Below are 23769 nucleotides of genomic sequence, written 5' to 3' on the forward strand. Positions count from 1 at the left end.
AGAATTATGTGAATACCACTATTACCACTATCATGTGTGTAACAGCCAACATTGCAGAGTTACGTAAATATGACCACAATCAACATCATAGAGTTTTGGGATTATTCCCTGCTCCCCTGTCACAGGGTTATGTTAAGATCACAACCAGTGTTGCAGATCTGTGTGAATACCACAACGTAGATTACAGTTATGTGCTTACCACCATTTCATTCATAGAACCATGTAAATAATCCACCACTTCCTTTGCAGAGTTACGTGCAGGCCGGGCCTAACTTCTCAGGGTTATATGATTACCACCGACACTGCATTTGCAGAGTATGTCAACATCTACCAAATTGACAAAATTGAATTACCCTCCCAAAGGCGTGTAGCAGTTTGTCTGCTCACCCCAGCATATAAGCAAGCATGATGGTGTCTGTCCTTTCTAACCACAGCATCAGGCTTTTGAGTCTTTGCCAACGATGGGCAAAGGCAACTCATTCTGTTGTTTTTGTTTTTGTTTTTTTTATTTCAGCTCATCATGGGGGTACAAAAGCTCAGGTTATATACATTGTCCATGTCCCGCCCATCCCCCTGAGTCAGAGCTCAAGCATGTCCATTCTCCAGACAGTGCGCCTGGCACTCACCATGTAGTAATACCTCCATCCCCTCCCTCTCCCCCCACCTCCCCGAGTCAGCACCTTCAACCATGACCATTCCCCAGATGGTGCACAACGCACTCATCATGTAGGCATACACCCATCCCCTCCCCTCATCCCCCATCTCAGCCTGATATCCAATGGGTATCCTTCCCCGATGTGCATTTAGGTGCTGATCAGGGAAACCAATTTTCTGGTGAATACATGTGATGCTTGTTTCTCCATTCTTTGGATACTTCACTTAATATAATGGGTTCCAACTTTCTCCAGGAGAAGCAAAGAGATGTCGTATCACTGTTATTTCTTATAGCTGAGTAATACTCCATGGTATATATATACCACAGTTTACTAATTCATTCATGGATTGATGGGCATTTGGGTTGTTTCCACATCTTTGCAACTGTGAATTGTGCTGCTATAAACATTCAGGTACAGGTGTCTTTTTTATAGAATGACTTTTGTTCTTCTGGGTAGATCCCCAATAATGGGATTGCTGGATCAAATGGTAGGTCTACTTGAATCTGTTTAAGGTATCTCCATATTGCTTTCCACAGGGGTTGCACTAGTTTGCAGTCCCACCAGCAGTGTATGAGTGTTCCTGTCTCTCCGCATCCACGCCAACAGGTGTTGTTTTGGGATTTTTTGATAAAGGCTATTCTCACTGGAGTTAAGTGGTATCTCATTGTGGTTTTGATTTGCATTTCCCTGATGATTAGGGATGTTGAGCATTTTTTCATATGTTTGTTAGCCATTCTTACATCTTCTTTTGAAAAATTTCTATTCATGTTGTTTGCCCACTTTTTGATAGGGTTGTTTTATTTTTTCTTGCTGATTTTCCTGAGTTCTAAATAGATTCTTGTTATCAGTCCTTTATCTGATGTGTAGTATGCGAAAATTTTTTCCCATTCTGTAGGCTGTCTATTTTCGTGACTGTTTCTTTGGCTGTGCAGAAGCTTTTTAATTTAATCAGGTCCCATTCGTTTATTTTTGTTGTTGCTGTGATTGCCTTAGGGGTTTTCTTCATAAATTCTTTGCCTAGACCAATGTCTGTAAGAGTCTTTCCTACATTTTCTTCTAGAATTCTAATCGTTTCCCATTTAAGGTTTAAATCTGTTATCCACTATGATTTGATTTTTGTGAGAGGTGAAATCTGTGGGTCTTATTTCAGTCTTCTACGTGTGGCTATCCAGTTTTCCCAGCACCATTAATTGAATAGGGATTCTTGTCCCCAGAGTATGTTTTTGTCTATTTTGTCAAAGATTAGATGGCTATATGAGGATGGTTTTATATTTGGATTTTCTGTTCTGTTCCACTGGTCTGTGTCCCTGCACTTGTGCCAATACCAGGTAATTCACCACATAAATAGAAGCAAAAATAAAGACCATATGATCCTCTCAACAGATGCAGAAAAAGCATTTGACAAAATTCAACACCCTTTTATGATAAGAACACTTAACAAAATAGGCATAAACGGGACCTACCTAAAAATGATACAAGCCATATATAACAAACCCACAGCCAACATCATACTGAATGGGGAAAAACTGAAAGCATTCCCACTCAGAACTGGAACCAGACAAGGCTGCCCACTGTCCCCATTACTTTTCAACATAGTATTAGAAGTCCTTGCGAGAGCTATCAGGCAAGAGAGCAGCATCAAGGGTGTCCAAATAGGGAAAGAAGAGATCAAACTCTCACTCTTCGCTGACGATATGATGTTATATCTGGAAAACCCCAAGGACTCAACCAAGAGACTCCTGGAATTAATTAATGAAATCAGTAAAGTCTCAGGTTACAAAATCAATACACACAAATCAGAGGCATTCATATGTGCCAATAACATTCAATCGGAGAACCAAATTAAGGACTCAATACCCTTCAAAATAGCAACAAAGAAAATAAAATATCTAGGAATATACTTAACTACAGAGGTAAAGGACCTCTATAGAGAGAACTATGAAACACTGAGGAAGGAAATTGCAGAACACGTAAATAGTTGGAAAACCATACCATGCTTGTGGATTGGAAGAATCAACATTGTTAAAATGTCTATACTACTCAAAGTAATCTACAGATTCAATGCAATCCCTATTAAATTACCAACATCATTTTTCACAGATTTAGAAAAAATAATTATACACTTTGTATGGAATCAGAGAAGACCCCGTATAGCAAAAGCAATTTTAAGCAATAAAAACAAAATGGGAGGTATTAACTTGCCAGACTTCAAACTGTACTGCAGGCTGTGGTTCTTAAAATGGCCTGGTATTGGCATAAGTGCAGGGACACAGATCATTCTGTTTTAATCTGCATTTCTCTCATATCTAATAAAGTTATTCTTCTCACTCATTCATTGACCATTTGCATTTCTTTTTCTGTTAACTGACAGTTTATATCTCTTGTCCTGTTTTCTATCACATTTTTTATCTTTTTCTTATAGATTAATGGCTTGTTAACCTCCTATCCAATCATTGTTCCTTTGATGGTTTCCACATTTTACCTGTTAAAAGGTATTACTGAAATAATGACTATAGTCACCTGTGTCAGTCACTTTCTATATGGCTTCTAAGTGTCCTGTTTTGCTTAAGAAAGCCTTCCTGACCCCAAGTTCTTACAAATATTTCCATAAATTTTATCTTAACAATATGTATTTATTTATTTATGCATTCATTTATAAGTGTTTCATTTAATGTTTTCCATTCAACTTTTCACCCTACTTGGAATTTATTTGTCTATCTGGAACATGGGATGAGCTGTAACATTGGCCTCCAGGTGGACCATTGTGCACCTCAGTACCCTGTGTTCCATGGTGCATCTGTTTCTTCCTGAATCCATGTGCTGACTTTGTGGTGTATTACATTCCTATTTCTGTGTGGACCTTTATCTGAACTCTATTCTGTTATATTTCATTTGTCAATTCCTGTCTCATATGTATTTTTCCTTAAGAACTTTAAAGTCATTTTGTGAAGTTCCCTGACCCTTCAGAACTATTTGGATTCTGGCTGGAATTTCCCATTATATGCTACACTTTTCTTCCTCAACATATTCCATGGCAGTTTTTTAAAAGTTTTGGTCACCACTGGGAATGAGAGTTTGATTTTTCTATTCCATGTCTTCATGTTTTTTGCTAGCAGAAAGAAAACCTATTGATTTAGGGTAAAAATGGAAAACTCAATCCGTGGGCTCTAGAGATGTATCAAACGGAAGAATTATGGAAGCGGGCTAGGGAGCCCAGAAAACTCCTACTGACAAAGAGGCTGAAACACAACTGGAGGTGTAAAGTCTTAGAGTTTAGATACATCTGTCTCATAGGAATTCCCGAAAAAGAAAATTAAAAAATAGAGGGAAAGAAAAATTCAAGAACAACAGCAAAAAATAAACTGTTTAGTGTTAGAGAGAGAGGAGTCTTCACATTTTCAGGGCTCCCAGAAGAAATGTGGAAAAAGACCCACTCATGAACACATGGTAGCCTAATTTCAGGACAAAAGGATGGAGAGAGAAATCTTCTAAAAGCTTTGCATGATTGGGAAAAACAAAAAACAAAAACAGCTTACTTACAAAGGAAGGAGGGTTGGACTATCGTTCAAGTTCTCTTTTAGCACCAAATACAAGAAGACAAATAACATCATCAAAATTCTGAAGAAGAGAAGTATTGAGTCAAAACCCTTTATCCACCCAAACTAGTGGGAGGGCAGAGCGAGGATTCAGAAAGATAACCACCCACAGACACGCTCTGAGAGAACCATTCCAGAAAAACAGTGAGTACAGAAAGAGGAGGAGGTGGGCTGCAAGAAACAGTGAGAAGAAAAGAATCAACGGAAGTTACAGGTACATCTTATGCCCTAATAATTATTGATGCATAAATTGATATGTTTTTATGATGAGGAGGAACTGGTATCTCAGAAGATCTCAACATGGAAGATAAACAGAAAAGAAAGGGGGTAGAGGAAAAGGAGATCAGACCAAGGCCTGCTGTGTTTTGTGGGGGTAGGTCCAGAACTCAGTAATTTCAAGTACCATTAGAAAAATATAGGTTTACATGTGTGTGTCAAAAATTATAAACTGCTGTAAAAATAAGAACAGAATGACCTCCAGCGTAAAAGGGAGAAACAAACAAAAATAGTCCAGCTGGTAAAAAGAAGGGGTAGGCTGGGCGCAGTGGCTCATGCCTGTAATCCTAGCACTCAGGGAGGCCGAGGCCGGAGGATCGCTTGAGCTCAGGAGTTCAAGACCAGCCTGAGCAACAGTGAGACCCCCGTCTCTACTAAAAATAGAAAGAAATTAGCTGAGTGTTGTGGTGTGCGCCTGTAGTCCCAGCCACTAGGGAGGATGAGACAGGAGGATCATTCGTGCCCAGGAATTTGAGGTTGCTGTGAGCTGTGATGAGGCCACAGCACTCTAGCCTGGGCAACAGAGCTAGACTCTGTCTCACAAAAAAAAAAAAAAAAAAAAAGGAGGAGGGGTATAAAAATAGAAAATACACAAGTGAAAGGCAAAGGCAAAGAAAAAATATAAATATCAGTAACCAGTCCAAACACCTCAGTAATCACAATAACCATGAATGGATCAAACCTGCCAATTAAAGGTCAAAGCCTTTCACACTTTAAAAATATGTACCTGTTAAATAGACTGATGAATAAGAAAAAAGAAAATACTATGCTAGTACTCAAGTAAGTGCTAGCAAAAGAAAATAGGGATATAATGGGAGAAGTATCACATTTACAATAGTGGGGGGAAAAAAGCATGAAATAAATTTAACAAGAAATGTGCAAAACCAAATTGAAGAAAACGTTAATGAAGGATGAACAAATAAAAGAAAAACTGCCTATATAGAAAGACATATGCTTTCTGGACTGGAAGATTTAATATAAAAAACATGCTATTTCTCCCCCAAATTAATCTAGAATTTTACTGTGATGAACAAAGTCCCAAGAGGACTTTTTCCTCAGAACTTACAAAGTTCATTCTAAAGTTTTTACAATAAAAGAAGACCTTTAAGAACACAAAGAAATTTCTGGAGAAGATAAAAATGAAAAGGAATGGTGAAAATTACATGATATTGACATGGGAACAAGGAAATCATGCCAGGAATTGGAATAGAGGCCAGGAGGAAGAGCACACACATCCCCGGAAGTCACTGAAGAAAGGTGAGGCATCCAGTAACCGTGACGATGGGATCAGCACACAGTAAGAACACAAACGTATCTCGACAGCCGCACCCGGGGCTGCTGTGCGGTTGTGCGAGGCATCTGTCACACAAGGGTGCAGGAATAGCATGCCTTCCCCAACACTCCCAGCTTACCCCATACATAGAAATAAAGCTTAAAAGACTTAAAGACCTAAAGCTAAGAAACAAAATTCTAAAAACGTTACAAGAAACCAGAGATTAATATTTGTAAAACATGACCTAAAACCCAGAGGCCATAAGTGAACTCGTGAAAGCCAATAATTTTTGTAGAACAAAACAAATAATATAAGTAGCATAAAAAGGCAAGAGAAAGACTGAGAAAAACGCAATCAATTTCATAGAAAAAAATTAAAATTCAGGGTACTCAAACAGTTTCTATGAGTCATTAAGCCCATCAAATCAATAGAAAAAATGGGCAAACGATACAAACAGGAAATTCACAAAAGAAGACAATCTGTAAAGACTGTGATCAGAGAAATTAAAATTAGCACTGAAGGAGATATAATTTTTGGCCCAGGAGAATGGCCAGATGTGATGAGGACACAGGAAAATGGGCCTTCTCACATATTCTTGCAGCAAATGTAACCTGGTGAAAACTTCTTGGAGAACTATTTGGAAATATCTATGGACATGAAAAACGTGCTTGCCCTTTGACCCATTAGTTTTATCTGTAGGCCTCTATTCATGTATCAGTGCATGAAATTGTATGTGCAAAGACAGATGTTCCTCACTTCATTTCCTGCATAGACTGAAATTTTGGGTTTTGGGCCATACCTGAGAGACACAATACCAAATGCTATAATTCCAAATGTTGAAATCTCAAAAGATCAAAATTCCAAAAACATGATTCTGTAAAAAATAATTTAAAAATTCTTTAAAAGACATTTATTTGCATTTTAAAAGGGGATTTTTTTTAGCAACATAAAAACATGACAGAACACTAAATAGCCCACTTTACACAATAAAATGGGCAATCATACATATTTTTGGAAGCATAAACGCTCTGGTATACTAACGATAGTCGCACAGCTATGACAGTTATGACCAAACGAACTGCATTCATGAAGAAATAGAATATGTAACTGCGGTCACCTGAAATGCCTTGTGACAGCCTAAGGCTTTTGAGGAGAGTGATCACAAGCTGTGATGGGTCACCACCACATATGCAGCCCCCTAAAGAGCTGAGATCTCAAGGAATTTTATGTTTCACAAATGCAGATGTACAAAAAGGAGACCTCTTCATTTATTGAGGAAGTTTCAACATTTTTGCATACACTCACAATGCTTACACACAAAGTGAACATTGTGATAATGCACTTTTGGGAAGTCAAATTTGTACCCCAAAAATGTATAAAATGAATTAGAACTCTCTAAAAGTTTTTACACAATTTTTATACCTCCAGTATTAGAAATGATGCCAAGATAAAATACATAGCATAGCGAATTGTAAAAATTAATGCCGACAATTTAAAATAGTGGGAGAAAAAAACCAAAATCAAAAAAGAAAAAACTTTAAAAACCTAAAAAGAACATTAGATATATGCAAAAGTGTATTACAGAGATAAATTAAGGCTGACAGCACAGAAGTAGTCCATAAGAGCTAGCCGAGTTTCACAATCATTAACTGTGTGTGTGTGTGTGTGTGTGTGTGTGTGTGTATAAAATATTTTTAGAGACGAGATCTCACTATGTCGCTCAGGCTGGAGCAAAGTGGATTTTCACAGGTGCAATCATGGTACACTACAGCCTCATACTCTTGGGCTCCAGTGATCCTCCCACCTCAGACTCCCAAATAGTTGGGACTGCAGGCATGTGCCACCATGCCCAGCTAATTATAATTTGAAGTCTTTCATCATGGTGAGTAGATGTTTTTTTTACTTTTAGGGCATGGCTTTCCTTGTGAATGAATATGTTCATGTTCATTTTCTATGTGGTGCTGCTTTTTTTGAAATGCTTCTATAATTCTATATACACCAACAGGAGCATCCCCTAATAAGTTTTCCCATCTTCTGTGCCATTCTACTATGTTGTTTTGGGTACATGGAAACCCGTTCTGCATCCACTCATATACATACCACAAATTTGGCAGAAACAATACTGGTGATTGAATAGCAACATCGTTGCACAAGTATCTTCTTATCTTACCATGCACATAATTATTTTTGAACCACTTAGTAACTTCACTGGCTGCTTCAGGCAAATGCAGCTTTAATTCATTAAAAGCTCCCGGAATTTCATCAGCTGGAAGGAATGCCAATGCAGAGAAATGACTCATTTTTTAACTGAAGTTTTCATCATTGTCATATCTCAAGGCCAATCCACTTATCTGCATTTTCTGCCAAAAGCATTGGGCTGAATGGGAAAAATAAGCTTTATTGGCGATAACACCTTGAAATTCACTTTTGGTTAAAGCAAGTCACAGGATCAGCCCAGAGTCACAAGGAGAGGACCACCTAAGACTATGAACCTGAGGACACTGGGTTCATTGGGTCCCCCTCTGGAGACATGAGGGCACAGGGAGGAGACAAGGATGGGCCAGGTGCTGGCATGGCGGATGAGGGGTGGGGGAGGTGCATGGAAAGTAAGAATGGCAGGACGAAGGCCCTTTCCCTCTGAATGCTTCTGTTTAAACATTTTGTAAGAAGAATGTGTTCCCTTATCTCTTGCACAATTTCAAAATAATGGAAAACTAAAAACATTTTCCACCACAAAAAAGGCCATGCTTGACAAAATTGGACCTCCAAGGTACAATCAGATTTAGTCACAAAGTGACCAATGATGCCTGGTGTCTCTAATTGCAAGGCATCTGGAATCTGCTCCTCAATGACCCTCTTGACAGTTGTCCTGTTCTTATGATGCCCTGAAGGAGGGAGGAGAGTGGGTGAGAACAGCCAGCCCTCTGCCCCCAACAAATCTCAGGTGGACTTGTCCATGCCTGTCACTGAACTCCATTTCCACTGGTCAGGATGGGCACATGGTCCCACCTAGGCCTGCGAGTCACTGGAACTGCCAGAGCACCTGTCTAGGAGGGACAGAGTCAACCCAGCTAGGAGAGCTACACACTGCTCCATCCTCCTGCTGCTCAGCCACCAAACCTTCCCAGCCAGAGGAGGTTAGGAGAATTTATGAGTAATCAACCTTGGTGATTTCTACCCTCAGTGACTCTTAGAGACACCTTCTTTAGTCCATTTGGAATTACAGTGTGCCCAGGCCTGTTGATTTCATCCATGCTAGACCCAAAGGAAAATCTATTACAATATAAATATTTTATTGTTAGTATCCTGAGTAATTTACCTTTTAGGCTTCTGGTACTGGGGAAAAAGTTGTCTCTTCAGTGACTTTAAAATACTTAAGCAATCATTAACTTGTGGCTATTAATAACATAAGCATTTGTTTGTTAATTACATGTCAAAATCTCCTACATCATTCATGTCATCAATTAATAAACATGTATCTGCACCTGTTAGGATGCTCTGGTAGAGAGATATTGATTGTCTCGTATTGCCGTCAACGACCTTCGAATTTACTAGTCATGCCTATGAAAGCTATCACATGGGGCAGCACAATTAAAGGTGCCAAAGCCAGGGTTAAAGATAAATTGCTGGGAAATCAAAGAGGAGAACAGTGGAGCACCATGCCTGGGCACTGTAGGTCTGCAATGGTGCATCTCCACCTGTGGTCCCCAGGGCAGCAGCAGCATCACCTAGGAGTTCGTCAGAAATGCGAATTCCAAACCTCCCGCCAGCTCTCCAGGGGATTCTGACGTCCAGTCAAGTTTGAGATTTGCCTGTATGAGTCTGATCTAAATTCCAAGCTTTCCTTGTCTGATCAGTGCTTATGTACGAATGCAGCCTACATAAGTTCAAATGTTGGTTCTTCCAAGATTCCAACAGTGTTAAATTAAGTTTAGCCTAAAGCTGCTTCCTTGCATATTTTAAGTTCAGCCTGAAGGTCGCTCCATACCTCATGAACTGTAACCTAACTGTGTGTAGAGAGACTGTAAACTCCTCTGGTAACAAGTTTCCAAGTTGCAGCCAATCACAGGAGGCCAACAGTTCAGACTGTGTTCAAATGAGGCAAAGGACGAGCCACATCCATCCAGCTGTTTCTGTACCTCACTTCCATCTCCCGTGGGTCACGTTCCTTTTTCTGTCCACAGATGTTACCAGCCATGCGGGCTGTCCGAATCAGGAATTATTCATTGCTCAATTAAATTCTGTTAAATTTAATTTATCTAAAGTTTTTCTTTTACCAATGATTTTAACCTTCTCAGTTTTTTAGGTGTTTTGTAAAAGATTAAGTCTCCTTGAGCCTCAGTTTTCATGGATGAGAACAGGGATGATGGTTCTACCTCCTGGATTTGTTGTAAGTTATAGGTATCTTGCACAGGTCCTGGCCGGCATATGGCTCAAGATACAGTAACATTATTATTTGTCCACTCTAGTCCAGGTTCTTATGAGCACCTTTAAACATGTGGCTGAGGGCTCAGCTACAGTTCACACTAGCTAAAAACGGCTTAAGTTTCAAGGTGTTTTATTTCTTCAAACTCAAGATCACCTTGACGATCCCAGAACATACGGCTTTTTGGCTCTTTCTGTTTCCTGCAGTAAGTCCTGGACACACAGCTCCTGGTTAGGGCACCAACAACATCCCAAATCTTAAAAAGTCGATGGCACAGTGGTGGATAAACTTTGTGCAAACTCAAGTTCTCAACATTAAAAAAAACAATTCCAATCAAGTTTCTGAAAGCTTTCATTGGGAAACAGAAGAATATGGGGAAACAGCACTGTTATTAAAAATAATTACAGAATAAAATTAGCTTTCTGAATGAGAAACATTAAAAGCAAAAACATGTAGGGGTGGATACAGAGTTCCTGTAACAGAAACGAGAATGTCACTGCTAGAATACACTGAGCTGGCTTGTTACAGGATTCAAAGGAGTAATGGGGTGTGTGGGCAGGAAATCAGAGCCATCGGAAGAAGAGCTGCAACTTACAAAGGCCCTAAAAGAAACTCAATTCGTCAGGAGAAAGAGGAAAATAAATGAAACATGTTGCTCCTTCAATACATAAGAAAAGAGCTATAACAGCCAGTAGCACGAAGACAAAAGCCATTATTTTGTAAAGAGAGTCTTGACAAAGACCTTCCTCTGCAACTGAGAGTCTGAGCCTGCAGCAAAGGCACGGAAAGGGCAGGAAGCCAAACAAGAGCTGGAAAAGATTAGTCATAGATAAGTCACCTTCTAACGCCTCACCCAGGAAAGCGGTGAGCCGCCATCTCAGAGGCACACCAGACCCAGGATGCACGCGCCAGGAGTGGTCTGAGGGCAAGGGTGGTCGCAGGTCCGCCCTTCCACCCCGAGTCTCGGAGAGGGAAAGGGCTTGGGAAACACATTGTTGGAGCCAGAACTGCAGAAGGTTTCATGGTATCTGGGAAGTTAGAGACAGAGGGACAGGGTCCAAGTACAACAGAAAATTCTCGTGTTCATGAGTCACAGGAGACATGGTCAGTAAGAGACAGCTCTCAGCACTCAGTCTACGCTGCCACTGAAAACGATCCTGCTCGCTTGGAACCTCCAGGGACCCAAGGCAGGGTTAGTGTGTCAAGGTGCTTTGCTTTGTCAACTGCAAAGTAATACTCAAAATATACAGCCCTCACTCCTCAGGTGAGAGGGAGGTACTGCTAAGCCCCTAGGCCACAGGGACGTGTCTGGACCTCATGAGAGTATGCTGCACCCTGCTTGGGGCCTTGGGGTGGCTGTGTGGTTTGTCTTTTGAGCTCTCATGTTTGCTCTTCAAGATCATGGCCCGACTGTGAGTTTTCATGATGAGGATCCATCCATGAAGGGTCTTATTTAAAGTGTGAACTAAAATAAAATCTTAAGGCTCCCCCACCAACAGGCTGACTGAATGGACGCCCTCTTGGCCAAAGGAATATCCCAAAACTAAACTGCCTGCCATGAGGAGGGAGATCAGACATGCCTCATCATGCCCCCCTCCCTTCTTGGGGACATCCTTTGTAACCCATTAACAGGCCTAAGCATATGCAAGACAAACCTGCAGGTCCTCAATTTACACAACAAATATATGTCCGGGTGACTTATCTCTGATAAATAGCTCCTTATGTTAAAACATTCCAAGCCTTTAGACAAAGCTTCATGTCTTTAACCAATTACAAGTCAAAGAATCTTTAAACCCACCTATAAGCCCCCCCAACCCTCCCCACCCGCCCCTTCAAGATGTCCCACCTTTTCAGGCCAAACCAATGTATGCCTCCCACGTATTGACTTATGACTTTACCTGTAACCACTGTCTCCCTGAAATGTATAAAACGAAACTGTAACCCAGCCATTTGCTCAAGCTTCTTGGGCATGGCTCCGGGTCATGGTCCTCAAATTTGGCTCTGTAAGAGTCTGGCCTTTTTTACGTTAACAAAAGAAAGAAAAAGTATAACTTGAAATTCCACAAACCTGAGAAATAATAGGGCAAGTCATAATAATGTGTGCATGCGTGTACATGCACAGAAAACACACCACACCGGGAACTGACTGACCACTGAGAAGGACTCTGGTGCCTGGTGTGGTTAAGAGGGACTTTCGCTTTTTCACTCTATGTATGTCTCACTGTGTTACATTTTTACATTAGGAATGTGCTGATATATTGCTTATGCAATTACAAATAAATTCATTGCTAAAGAAACAATAAAAGAAACTGATGCTTAACATAAGGGTTCTCAAACTTGAGCATGCCTTGGAATCCCCTGGAAAGCTTGATAAACACAGACTACTGGGCCCCACCCCAGAAGTTCTCACTCAGTCGGTCTCAGGTGAGGCCCCCTGTTAATGATCTGGCCCGAGGCCACACCTTGAGACCCAGTGCCTTGAGAGGCAGGATCCTGAGGTCAGGTGTGCAGGAGGACCCAGGACTGGAGTCCAGACTGCCTCACATCACACCCTGACTCTCGGCCTTAAAAATCTGTCGACCAGGGCTATCTTGTATGGTTGGATTAACGGGGAGTTGTTTTGTTAGATTTTTAAAAATAATATCCACTCATCCTGAAAATCCTAAAACTATACTTTCTGCATTTTCCAAAGTTGGCAAGTATTTATTGCTTTGGTGATCACAAAAAATTACGTAACAAACCTCCTTTGTCTCAATGCAGTGTCTGCCTGAGATGGAGACTTCTGATGTGGATCCAAACAGGAATCCACTCTCCAGGCTGTTGGATGCCCTCTCACCCCACGTTATATGGGCCTGGCAAGGACATATCCTTCTCTAACGAGAGCATCATCCTAAAATACCAGTAGGTTTAACTAGCCCAAGTAAATCAGAAAAGAAATTATGTATGTCATGATGGAGACAATTTTATTCTGTTTAGAAAACTACTGAAGGTTCTGGATGAGGTTGGCAATGTGCATGCCCACAGCAGCCTCTCGCTTCTACTGTTAGAGCTGGTTCCCCTCGGCCCCAGGAACAGAGAGACAGAGTCACTGAGGCTGCAAAAGGCAAAGGAGTTTACTGGCTAGCTCGAGCTAGGGTCCAAGTCCCAGAGCACCCACGCAGTGGCCTCTCACAAACCAGGACCCCGCCCTGGGGTAAAGGTTAAGCTTTTATACTTTTCTGTATGTTAGTTTCCACACGACATGTTAGTCTGCATACAACACACTAGTCTGCACCCGACACACTGGGCTGCACACGACATACTGGGCACTCCATCCCCCTTTAGTTTATTTGTTCTTTTAAAAGTGGCTGATCGTGTTGGCTCCTGATTGGTTGACTCTAAGCCTCGGGCTTTTCGCGCCGGCGCCAGTTGTGGTTAACGTCATTTCGGGGAAGAGGAGGGCCTGCGTTGCATCGAGGGTTGTTGTTGTATGACTTTTAGTTTCTGGTTACAAGCGATATTGAGAACATACGCCTTGTACAAGCTGTTCACGCGCTGATCATGTCTTGTCTTTTTTATCTAGTTAATTGGTTGGAGGCCCCGGGACCCTCCAGCCCTTTATCAGGAAGTCACTTGCGGTTACCTCCCCGGGGCCTTGTTTTTCTCCATTTTAGTGAAGCCTGTCATGGCACCACTTAAGCTAAGCGCCAAGCCAGCAAGCCACATATACAGAAGCAGAACTAGGCTGTTAGCTTCTCACATCCAGGAAGCCTAGGCTATCACGGAGTTACCCTTGCTCTTATACCTGTTTTTCATTCTGATTAACTATATTTATCAAACAACTAAAAGCAAGCACAGTCACAGAAGCAAATAGCATCAGTTAGAATCAAAGAGAGCACATTTTTTCTCTAAAACAATTCATCACACACACACATTTCCCTACTATCATTTCCTGTTCTTCACTACCCCATCCTTAGTAGTACAGAAGAGTTGTAAAGAATAAGAGAATCCCTAGCAATGATGGAAAACAGAAGGGGCCTGTTGGTGGACCAGCCACATTAAGGCATCCCACAAAGAAGGAAAGCCCAACAGGGCAGGACTGAAGAGGAAGGTCACAGACACTGGGCATGCACCAGAGAACTGCAGCACAGAGCACAGAGAAGACCCAAGGGACAGCTGCCAAGAGAATGCCTTGTCCTGGAGGACTTCATCCTGCTTCCTGAGCCGGTCGTTCACAAGGGGAGCATGATCACAGTGATTGGCTTACAGGAATCAGTACCACCCCTAGAGATGATGTCTGGCTCCCAAAACACATCACTGCTACGCAACGTGGAAGGAGTAAATGGACCTTGGGGATTCAACCACAATGAACACTAAACAGCACAATGGACAAAAAGAGGAGATGAGTAAAAGAAAATTTAAGAGACATGGAAAATAGATCCAGATATTCCAACACACATCAAATATAAGATGCAGAAGTAAGAATACATAGGAGGGGTAATAGAACTTTTCCAGAACTGAAGACCCAAGTCCTCATTTGAAAAGTTGCATACAGTGCTAAACAAAATTTTAAAAATAAATGAACAAAAAATCTCCCACATCTTGATGCAATATCAGAACAACAGTATAATAAAGAGAAAATTCTAAAAGGTTCAGTCAGGGCAGCCTGGGCAACATGCCAAGACCCTGTCTCTAAAAAAAAAAATTTAAAAATTGGCCAGGAGCTGTGGTGTGCACCTGTGGTCCCAACTACTAGAGAGGCTGCGGTGGGAGGATCACTCGAGCCCGGAGTCCGAGGCTGCAGTGAGCTATTATCACATCACTGTCCTCCAGCCCGGGCGACAGAGTGAGAAAGAATGAGACAACAGTGTGAATACACTTAATACCAATGAACTTACTTACACCTCCATTGGTTAAAATAGTACATGTAATGTTATGTATATTTTATCACAATTTAACATATATACCAATTTTTTTTTTATTTTTTTTTTATTTTTTTTTTTTTTATTTTTTTATTTATTTATTTTTTTTTTTGAGACAGAGTCTGGCTCTGTTGCCCGGGCTAGAGTGAGTGCCGTGGCATCAGCCTGGCTCACAGCAACCTCAGACTCCTGGGCTTAAGCGATCCTACTGCCTCAGCCTCCCGAGTAGCTGGGACTACAGGCATGAGCCACCATGCCCGGCTATATACCAATTTTTTTAACAAAGAATGAGCTGATGGACATCAGAACTTCTCCAGCATCTTCAGACACAAAAGACAATGGAACAACATCTTCAAAAGTCTGAGGGAAAGTAGTTTTTGAACCTGGACTTCAGTACTGTACTATACTGCAGGGGTGAGGGGAAAGTAAGAACATTTTCAGACATGCGTAGATTCAGAAACTTTACCACCCAGAAACTCCCTGAAAGAATTAACTGAGGCTGTACAAGCAAGAATTAATATAAATCCAAGAAAAAGAAATGAAAAGCAAGAAACAATGTTGAATAAGCAATAAAATTGAGTCTAAATAAGTGCTGTGGCTGTGTTTTAACATGGTAACGATCTGGGAGTAAAATCTCACATCAAGATGGGAGGAGGCATGAGTGTGGGAGAGGGAGAATGGCCACGAAGGGGAAGGACAGGAGGCTCAGGCTCTCACCTGCTTTGGGCTGGAATCCTGATTAACTTCGGGTATCAGAACTAGCATTAGAAAGATACCAGTTTAAATTTGTGCACTAAACTTTAAGGTCATTTGAAGTGGCAAAAATGCAAGTGAAGGTGATCAATTTCATCAGTCATCAGGCTGATGCGACTACGACACACACACACTACGCACCCACCTGAATGGCAAAGTGAAAAATGCAACATCAAGTGTGGGTGAGGATGTGGGGCAACAGCGGCACTACCCACTGCTGGCCGGAGTGTAAACCGGCCAAATACTTTGGAAAACTGCTTGGCGTTTTCCTGCAAAGCTAAACACGTACCTGCCCTATGACCCGGCAATTCCACTCTGAGAGAAATGAACCCATATGGCCACCAAAAGAAATGGACAAAAATATTCATAGTAACATTATTCACAATAGCCTCAGACTGAAAAAAAAAAGCAAATATTCATCAACAACGTCACAAATTGTGCTATATTCATGGGATATAGCATCACACAGAAATAAGAATGGAAGAAACTTAGCTGCTTGATATTCATCCAGGAAATGTTGGCCAAGCCCCACTCTGTGCCAGGCACTCTCTGGGTGCCGGGTAAGGCCCCAGTGATCGGGTAGGGCCCCAGTGATGGAGATGCGTGAGGTCCTACACTCACTAGGCTTCATTCTGGTCAGGGAAGTGGTAATAAATCCAGTACTAATCAGCCTGGCCTTCCCCTACCTTGTGGATTTTGTGCCAACTCCCCACCCACACTCCTGCCAAACCAAATTTTTCCCAGCCATCCTGTCCCTTCACACATCCTGTTTCCGCATATGCAGCTCCTCCTGCCTGGGATCCCCTGTCCTCCTCTCCCCACCTGCCCCCTTCTCAGTTTCTCAGACCCCAGTCCTTACAGATCCGCATCAAACATCACGTTGCGGGAAAGCCCTCCTCACCCCGAGTGAGAATCTTCCCTATCTCCCAAGAGAACTGTTCATGTTCTATTGACATTGACCTCTTTGCCAGTTGGCACGAAGCCTCTTTCACCTTTTGTCACACCATAACACTTGGCGCAGAGAATATAGGAAAGCCGTGCTGCCAAAACTCAAAACAGAGAAAATGTAAACCTTTGGGGCTGTCTGGTGTTGCCATCTCTCCCTCCCCATCGATACCCTGACAGCCACCTCGCCCCCGAAATGTTGAGTCAGTGCCCAGACCCGGAGCACAGGCTCCAGGACCCGTGCACACATGTTGTCACTCAGATTTGGCAGCTGCGCCTTTATTCCTCTGTGCACTGCAAAGGCTCACTTGTGATGGGTACAAAATAAATGTTTGTTTGTTGAACATATTCACCAAAGGCTCACAAAGTTAAAGATGCTTTCGACAACTCTCCAGCGATGAGGACTACAAAGTTGATAGCACTTCATTTGATAATGCAGGGATCTCATGAATCATAATTTTTTCATTAACATTTTATTTCACTTATTAGCGCCAATTTGTATTGTCATGTACTTGAACATTCTCTGGGTTTCTCTGAAAATATTCTGGAGTTTTAGATATGTCACTGTTAAATAAACAGGCCTTTCCCTTGGCTATTTGAATCAAGTGAATGTCTACGAGCTTGTACACTGTAGCTCACGAGCAATGAGGGAAAAGCAGGGGCTGATCTTAGCAGAGAGGAAGAAAGGAGTACAAAGTGCATTATATTTACTAATATAATTTCCTGTGGGTCTGTAATTATTTCAAAATAAAATGTAAAACATTTTTTGGGAGAAAAAAAGTACTATAGCACTATGGCTATCAATTTCAACATTTTCCCTCAGTTTACCTAGATTCCCATCTTTCCTTGTCTAGAGTAGTATCTTGAGGACACAGGCAACATTCAGCTGGAGCTACAGGTATATTTCCTAAAAGATCAGTAAGTGGACATTTTCCAAATTGAATCACCTGCTTGGAGTTTCCCAATGATTAATTATAAAAGTAAGATGAATGTATATTCTATGAGTTAGAATCTCATCTGTAAATCCAAGTATTAACTGGTACGTGCGCTTTCAAGCAGAGTTTACTACAGTTACGCCACTCAGCATTTATCAAATGCTTCCACATGCCAACCACTCAGATTGAAAAGAGAACAAGAGAAAGTCACTAACTTCAAATTTCATTCTTTCTGTCCTCTGTTCTTTTTAAAGCAGGAGACTACAGTTCCATGAAAGACATATGTCACTTTCACTGGGCTGGCAAATGACAAAGTACATATTTTGCACTCTGCTCTTTAGTGAGACAAGGGTGAGCTTCGCAGTCACACAGCCCCAGGTTAAAGACCTGCTTCATGGCTGACTACCTGCGTGAGCTTTCAGCGACTCACTCGACTTTGTGGAATCTGTTTCATTGTAGAAGGGGTTGCAGGTGAGAACTACATAACAGGGCGTGGATTTTTAGACCAGTGGCATCGATCTCTGTTCATAAAGCAAGTCGAAACACTGTATTCTGGACAGTGACTACTCACCCACACAAGCTGCTGTGATAAGGATTTCCAATTTGCTTTTCATGAAACTTGTACCAATTTTCACATCCGCTCACAGTATATGAGAGCTCCTTTCTTCTCCTTTTTTGCCAGCTTTGCAGGGTGTGATTATGGATGGATTCTTTTCATTGTGTTACTTATCCGAATGTCATAATTTTCACAGTGGACATTATTGCTTCAGAAATGGGACTTGATTTCAATTCTAATGCCCAGTTTCTTTCTCCTAATCTAAGGAAATAATGAGAGGTGCAAGAAGAAAATGCATGTTCTTTCCAACACGCCTTTCTTCCTAAGATCTTTTCACACTGTAATCCTGTTATCTAGAATATTTTTTCCTCACCTCTTCGTCTAGATAATTGCTACTTACCTTCAGACCTCAGACTCTTGATGAAGTCAAGTCCCCACTTACCCTGATTCATTTTACTTAACATGGTTATATTTCTGCAATTATTTTTTATTGAGATATAATCACATCATAAAAGTCACCTTTTTAAAGTGTACAATTCAGTGATTTTTAGTATACAGTAGTACCCCCTTATTTGCAGTTTCACTTTATGTGGTTTCAGTTCCCAATTGTCAACTGTGGTCCAGAAATATTAAATAGAAAATTCCAGAAATAGACAATTCCTAAGTTTTGAATGGTGCACTGTTTTGAGCAGTGTGATGAAGTCCCGCTTCCTTCTGCCTGGGACGTGAATCATCCCTTTGTCCAGCGTCTTCGTGCTGTCTACGCTACCTACCATCAGTCACTAAGGAGCCGTCTCAGTTATCAGATCGAATGTGGTGGTATCCCAGTGCTTCTTGTGTTCAAGGAACCCTTATTTTACTTAATAATGGCTTCAAATTGCAAGAGTAGTGATGCTGGCTTATTGTTAGTTTATTAGTTAATAAATAACTAATAAACTAGTTAACAACTAATTTATTATTAGTTTTTATTAATCTCTTACTGTGCCTAATTTATAAATTAAACTTTATCATAAATATGTACGTATAGGAAAAAACATAGTATATATAAGGTTCAGCACTATCCATGGTTTCAGGCAACCACTGAGTGTCTTGGGACATATCCCCCATGGATAAGTGGGGGACTCCTATATTCACAATGTTGTACAATCGTCACCACTATTTAATTCCAGAACCTTTTTGTCACACCAAAAAGAAATCCCATGCCCATTAGCGGGCACTCTCTATCTTCTCCCCACCCCCAGCTCCTGGTAACCATTAATCTACTTTCTGGTCTATAGATTTGCCAATTCTGTACATTCTGTAGAAGTGGAACTGTGCCATATGTGCCCTTTCATGTCTGGCTTCTTTCATGAGCATCATGTTTGCAAGGTCCGTCCACGTTGTCGCACGGTCAGTGCTTCATTCCTTTTTATAGCTGAGCACTGTCCCACCATACAGGTGTGCACACTCTGTCTATCCACTCAACAGCTGATGGCATTTGGGTTCTTTCCACTTTGGGACTGCTATAAATAATGCTGCTGTGAACATTTGTGTACACATATATTTCAGTTCTCTTAGATATATACCTAGGAGTGAAATTGCTGGGTCATACGATAATCCTGTGTTTAATATCCTGAGGAACCTCCAAACCATTTCCAAAGCAGCTGCACAATTTCATGTTCCCACCATCCACGTATGAGGGTTTCAGTTGCCCCACCTCCTTGTGGATACTTGCTATCATCCATCCTTTTTATTATAGCTAAAGGGTATGAAGCGGGATTTCACCGTGGTTTTGATTAGCATTTCCCTAATGAGTAAAGATGTTGAGCATCTTTTCACTTAATGGTTGGCCATCTGCATGTCTTTTTTTGAAGAAATGTCTATTCAAATTCTGCTATGGTCTGAGTGTTGGTGACCCCCCAAAATTCATACATTGAGACCTAATACCCAATGTGCATGGGATTAGTGGCCTTATAAAAGAGATTGAAGGGGCCACCCTTGCCCCTTCTGCCATGTAGGGATGCCATGAGAAAGAGCCATCTAGGAAGGAGAAAGCCCTCATGAGACATCAGATCTGCTGATGTCTTGATCTTGGACTTCTCAGCCCCAGAACTGTGACCAACAAATCTCTATTGTTTATAAATTACCTAATTTAAGGTATTTTGTTATAGCAACAGAAACAGACTAAGGCAAAATTTTTGCTTGTTTTTAAATTTTGTCATTTTTGTTTCTATTGTTGAGTTGTAAGAACTCTTTATGTATTCTGGGACAGAATATTATGCAGCCATTTAAAACTATGTCTTCCAATAATATTTAATGATTTGGGGAGTCACTCAGCTTGATCTCAAGTTTGCGTAAATAAAAATAAGGACTAAATTAATTCATGGAAATTTTAATAGAAGTCATCATGGAGGGTTGTGATTATAGGTGATTTTAATTTTCTTTATGCTTTTCTTTGTTTTCTACTTTTTCTTCAATTAGCATGTATTGCCTTCATAAAAGAAAGCTAAAGGTTATTAACTATAAATATTTATATTTATTAAGGTTGTACATAGACTTCTGGATTTGCAATGTTTGATGATTCTCTTTCTAGGATTCTGTTGTTAGTGGAGCCCACCCCTAGTGACTTGAGTAACTTCAGATCCTATAAGGGAAGGTGGCCACATGTTATGAACTGCTCTCTAGGAAATTAGGGTTAAAGATATGGGGTGTAAAATAGCACTATAATCCAGCCCCTGCCTACATGTTAACTCTGACTCAGTGAATACTCACTCAACAAACATGGAAGAACCCACAGCCCTGTGAACTTCCCCTCTTTCGTCTGAGTCCAGTGGGCTGATCTTCTCCTCATCGGTGGCCAGTTGCCTGAGCATATGTCAGTTCTGCCACCCACTGTATAAACAGAGGTCAAATGAAATCAATTTACAGAACGTGTGACAATTTTAAATTCAAGCAAAATTCTGCTCCAGAATATTTAGGTTTGAAAAATCGTTTAGAATTGCTAAAGTTAGTTGAGGCTTGACTGTCTTAGTGGGTTCACCACGGACACCCTCAACATCTACGTCCAACTGCCTTAGCAAGTCCACCAAAAATGTTCTAGACGTCTGTGTTCAACAGTACCTTCTCACAATGTGTTAAAGTTAACCATCCTCCTCAGTATAGTAGTGAGTAAGAAATTAAAAGAAAATAGTTAAAGTCAGCCCCTGTCCTCTCGCCAACCTATGCCGCATGGCACATCCACCAGATATTTCTACTGAAAGAATGTGAGGTTCCAAAATGACTTGATTTAGTGATGCTAAAGTTAAGATTATTTGTTGTGAGTGTTTATATGCATCTGAGAAAAGGAAAACTCCACTTTTCATCAATTAATTTGTCTAATCTATTTTATACACAACTTTGTATTATCAAAGTTACATATTCCTAAAATTTCCTCTAAATGATAGCCTTGGATTTATTTAAAAGTTATAATCCCTACTGGAAAAATGGACCATACTTAATAGTACTAATTTGACCAATATCATTACCATTTTTTTCATTTAAAAGATCCAATTGGATCAACCAATCAATGGTGGCAGAAGTCAGAATAGTGGATACCCCTGGAAGGTACTGACTGGTTGAGACGCTCAGGGGCCAGGGCTGGGAATTTGCTTTAGATCTTACTCTGCCCGTGTCTGTATGAGTGTGATATGTGTGTATATCTGTGCTCACTGAGCTGAATATTTAAGGTTTCATAGTCTACTATGAATGTTGTACTCAATAAAAAAGAATGAAAGATCATTTCTTTTAAGAGAGCCCTTAGAATTGTTTTATTTTTAATGCTCATCTTTTTCTGACAATGTATGTACTTTGTAGAAAATTTTGGAAAATACAAACATGTATCAAAAAAAAAATAAAACCATTTCCAATCGATTCCCCCAGAAAAACCTGTCATTACGAGAAATGTTGTGTGAAGCCTTGCTTATAAGGCAGCGACCCCTGGGCTCCTCACCACACCACCAGCTTCAGTGCCGGCACGGGAGGCTGCAGCCCCACAAACCACCCACCCCGGTATCCACACTGCTCCCACCCAAAGGATTTCAAATCTCATCCCTGGTTATCACCTTGCCATTTGCCCTCTGTGACAGGCTTGTGCTGTTACTACTGTGGCCTCAAAAATCATTTGCAGAGGCTGTGAAGCTGAGAACCCAGATTCAGGGCCAGGGAGAGCCCTGAGCCACTTCCAGGTTCAGCATCCTGTCCACCTTGGTGGCATCCAGAATGGCACCACGACGACGTCACCTCCAGTAGAATGAATTTCATATGGGTTAGGAGTCTGAGCTGACACGTGGTTAGAGTCACGATCTTGTGATATAACAGTACTCTCTCTTGAAGAAAGTAAATATGAAGAATCAACCTCTTTGACTAAAGGCAGAGGTTGGCCCTGACTCATGAGCCTTTGGAGAGGTGAGCTCTGGATTCCACAGTAGGAGCTGGGCTGGCTCAGACAGGCGTGCACTCGGTGAGGCTCTGCAGCCCTCGGCGCTCTGCCAAGCCTTTCACAGACGTTCCCTTCATTTCCCACGATGGCCCCATAAAGACAGTGCTGCTGTTATTCCCGTTTTACAAATAATGGACTCGAGGCTCAGGTGCACCCCAGGGAAGTGGAAGATTTAGAGTTAAGTAAAGTTGCCCATGTGTTCAGAGTCCCAGTACCAGCTGTTAGGGTGAAGCCTAACTCTTCCAGAGCCAGATTGTGTGTCAGTGTGGCCAGGTTCAAAGGGCACGTGAGGAGGAGGTGCCCCAGGACAGTCTTGGGCATGGAAAAAGGTGCCAACCCTCTTTCAGTTTTCCTGCCTCCTTTGCCAGACTTTTTTTCAGCTTCCATTCAATTGACTCAGGGAAGAAATTAGCCATTTGGCTACATCCTAATCCTATATCTAAATTTCCTCAGCCAGTACGACAACTGTCTTTTAAATCTTTCATCTCCCAGAGAAAATTATAATAATGTAAATGCCATATAGATGTTCATCAGAAGATCTAGGGTGCCTTTGTAAATGTTAGCTGGTGGCGTGTGTCATCGGTCTCATTTACGATGAGGAAGCTGACTCAGAGAGAGGAAGTATGACTGGGGTTTGGTTAAAAGTAACCACTGTGCTTGATTTCATCTGAAAATCACAGCAATGCAATAGACCACATCTGCTATTCAAAGTCAAAGGAAAAGAGCAAAGAAATATTCTAAAAATACATACTGGTATTATGACCGAAGCCACGTTCTGGCTAACGGGTGAGGGGCGCAGAGCTAACAGTCAGTTTTATTCCAGTACATTCCCATTTGCCATTCTCGTGCACACTCGAAGGCTAAACTGGCTGCTTGGTCTTAGGAAACTTAGATCCCTGTGTAGTTCATAAGCACGATGACTAGGTTTTCATGCTAATGTGTGACATGTGCCTCAAACCTTTTTATGACGTGGGCCGTGACTTAAAAAATAAGAAA

The 23769-nt window shown here is 41.2% G+C and overlaps 1 protein-coding gene and 1 pseudogene across 1 annotated transcript in view; one reads left to right on the forward strand and one right to left on the reverse strand.

Annotated features, from left to right (window-relative positions):
* The window catches only part of SHC3 (SHC adaptor protein 3), a 158445-nt gene that overhangs the window by 115049 nt on the left and 19627 nt on the right, over positions 1-23769 (reverse strand). The gene's annotated exons all lie outside the window — the stretch shown is intronic.
* Positions 23666-23755, forward strand: LOC123646814 (annotated as a pseudogene).

The sequence above is a fragment of the Lemur catta genome, chromosome 10 (genome assembly GCF_020740605.2).
Source record: "Lemur catta isolate mLemCat1 chromosome 10, mLemCat1.pri, whole genome shotgun sequence".
In the NCBI taxonomy this organism is placed as follows: domain Eukaryota; kingdom Metazoa; phylum Chordata; class Mammalia; order Primates; family Lemuridae; genus Lemur; species Lemur catta.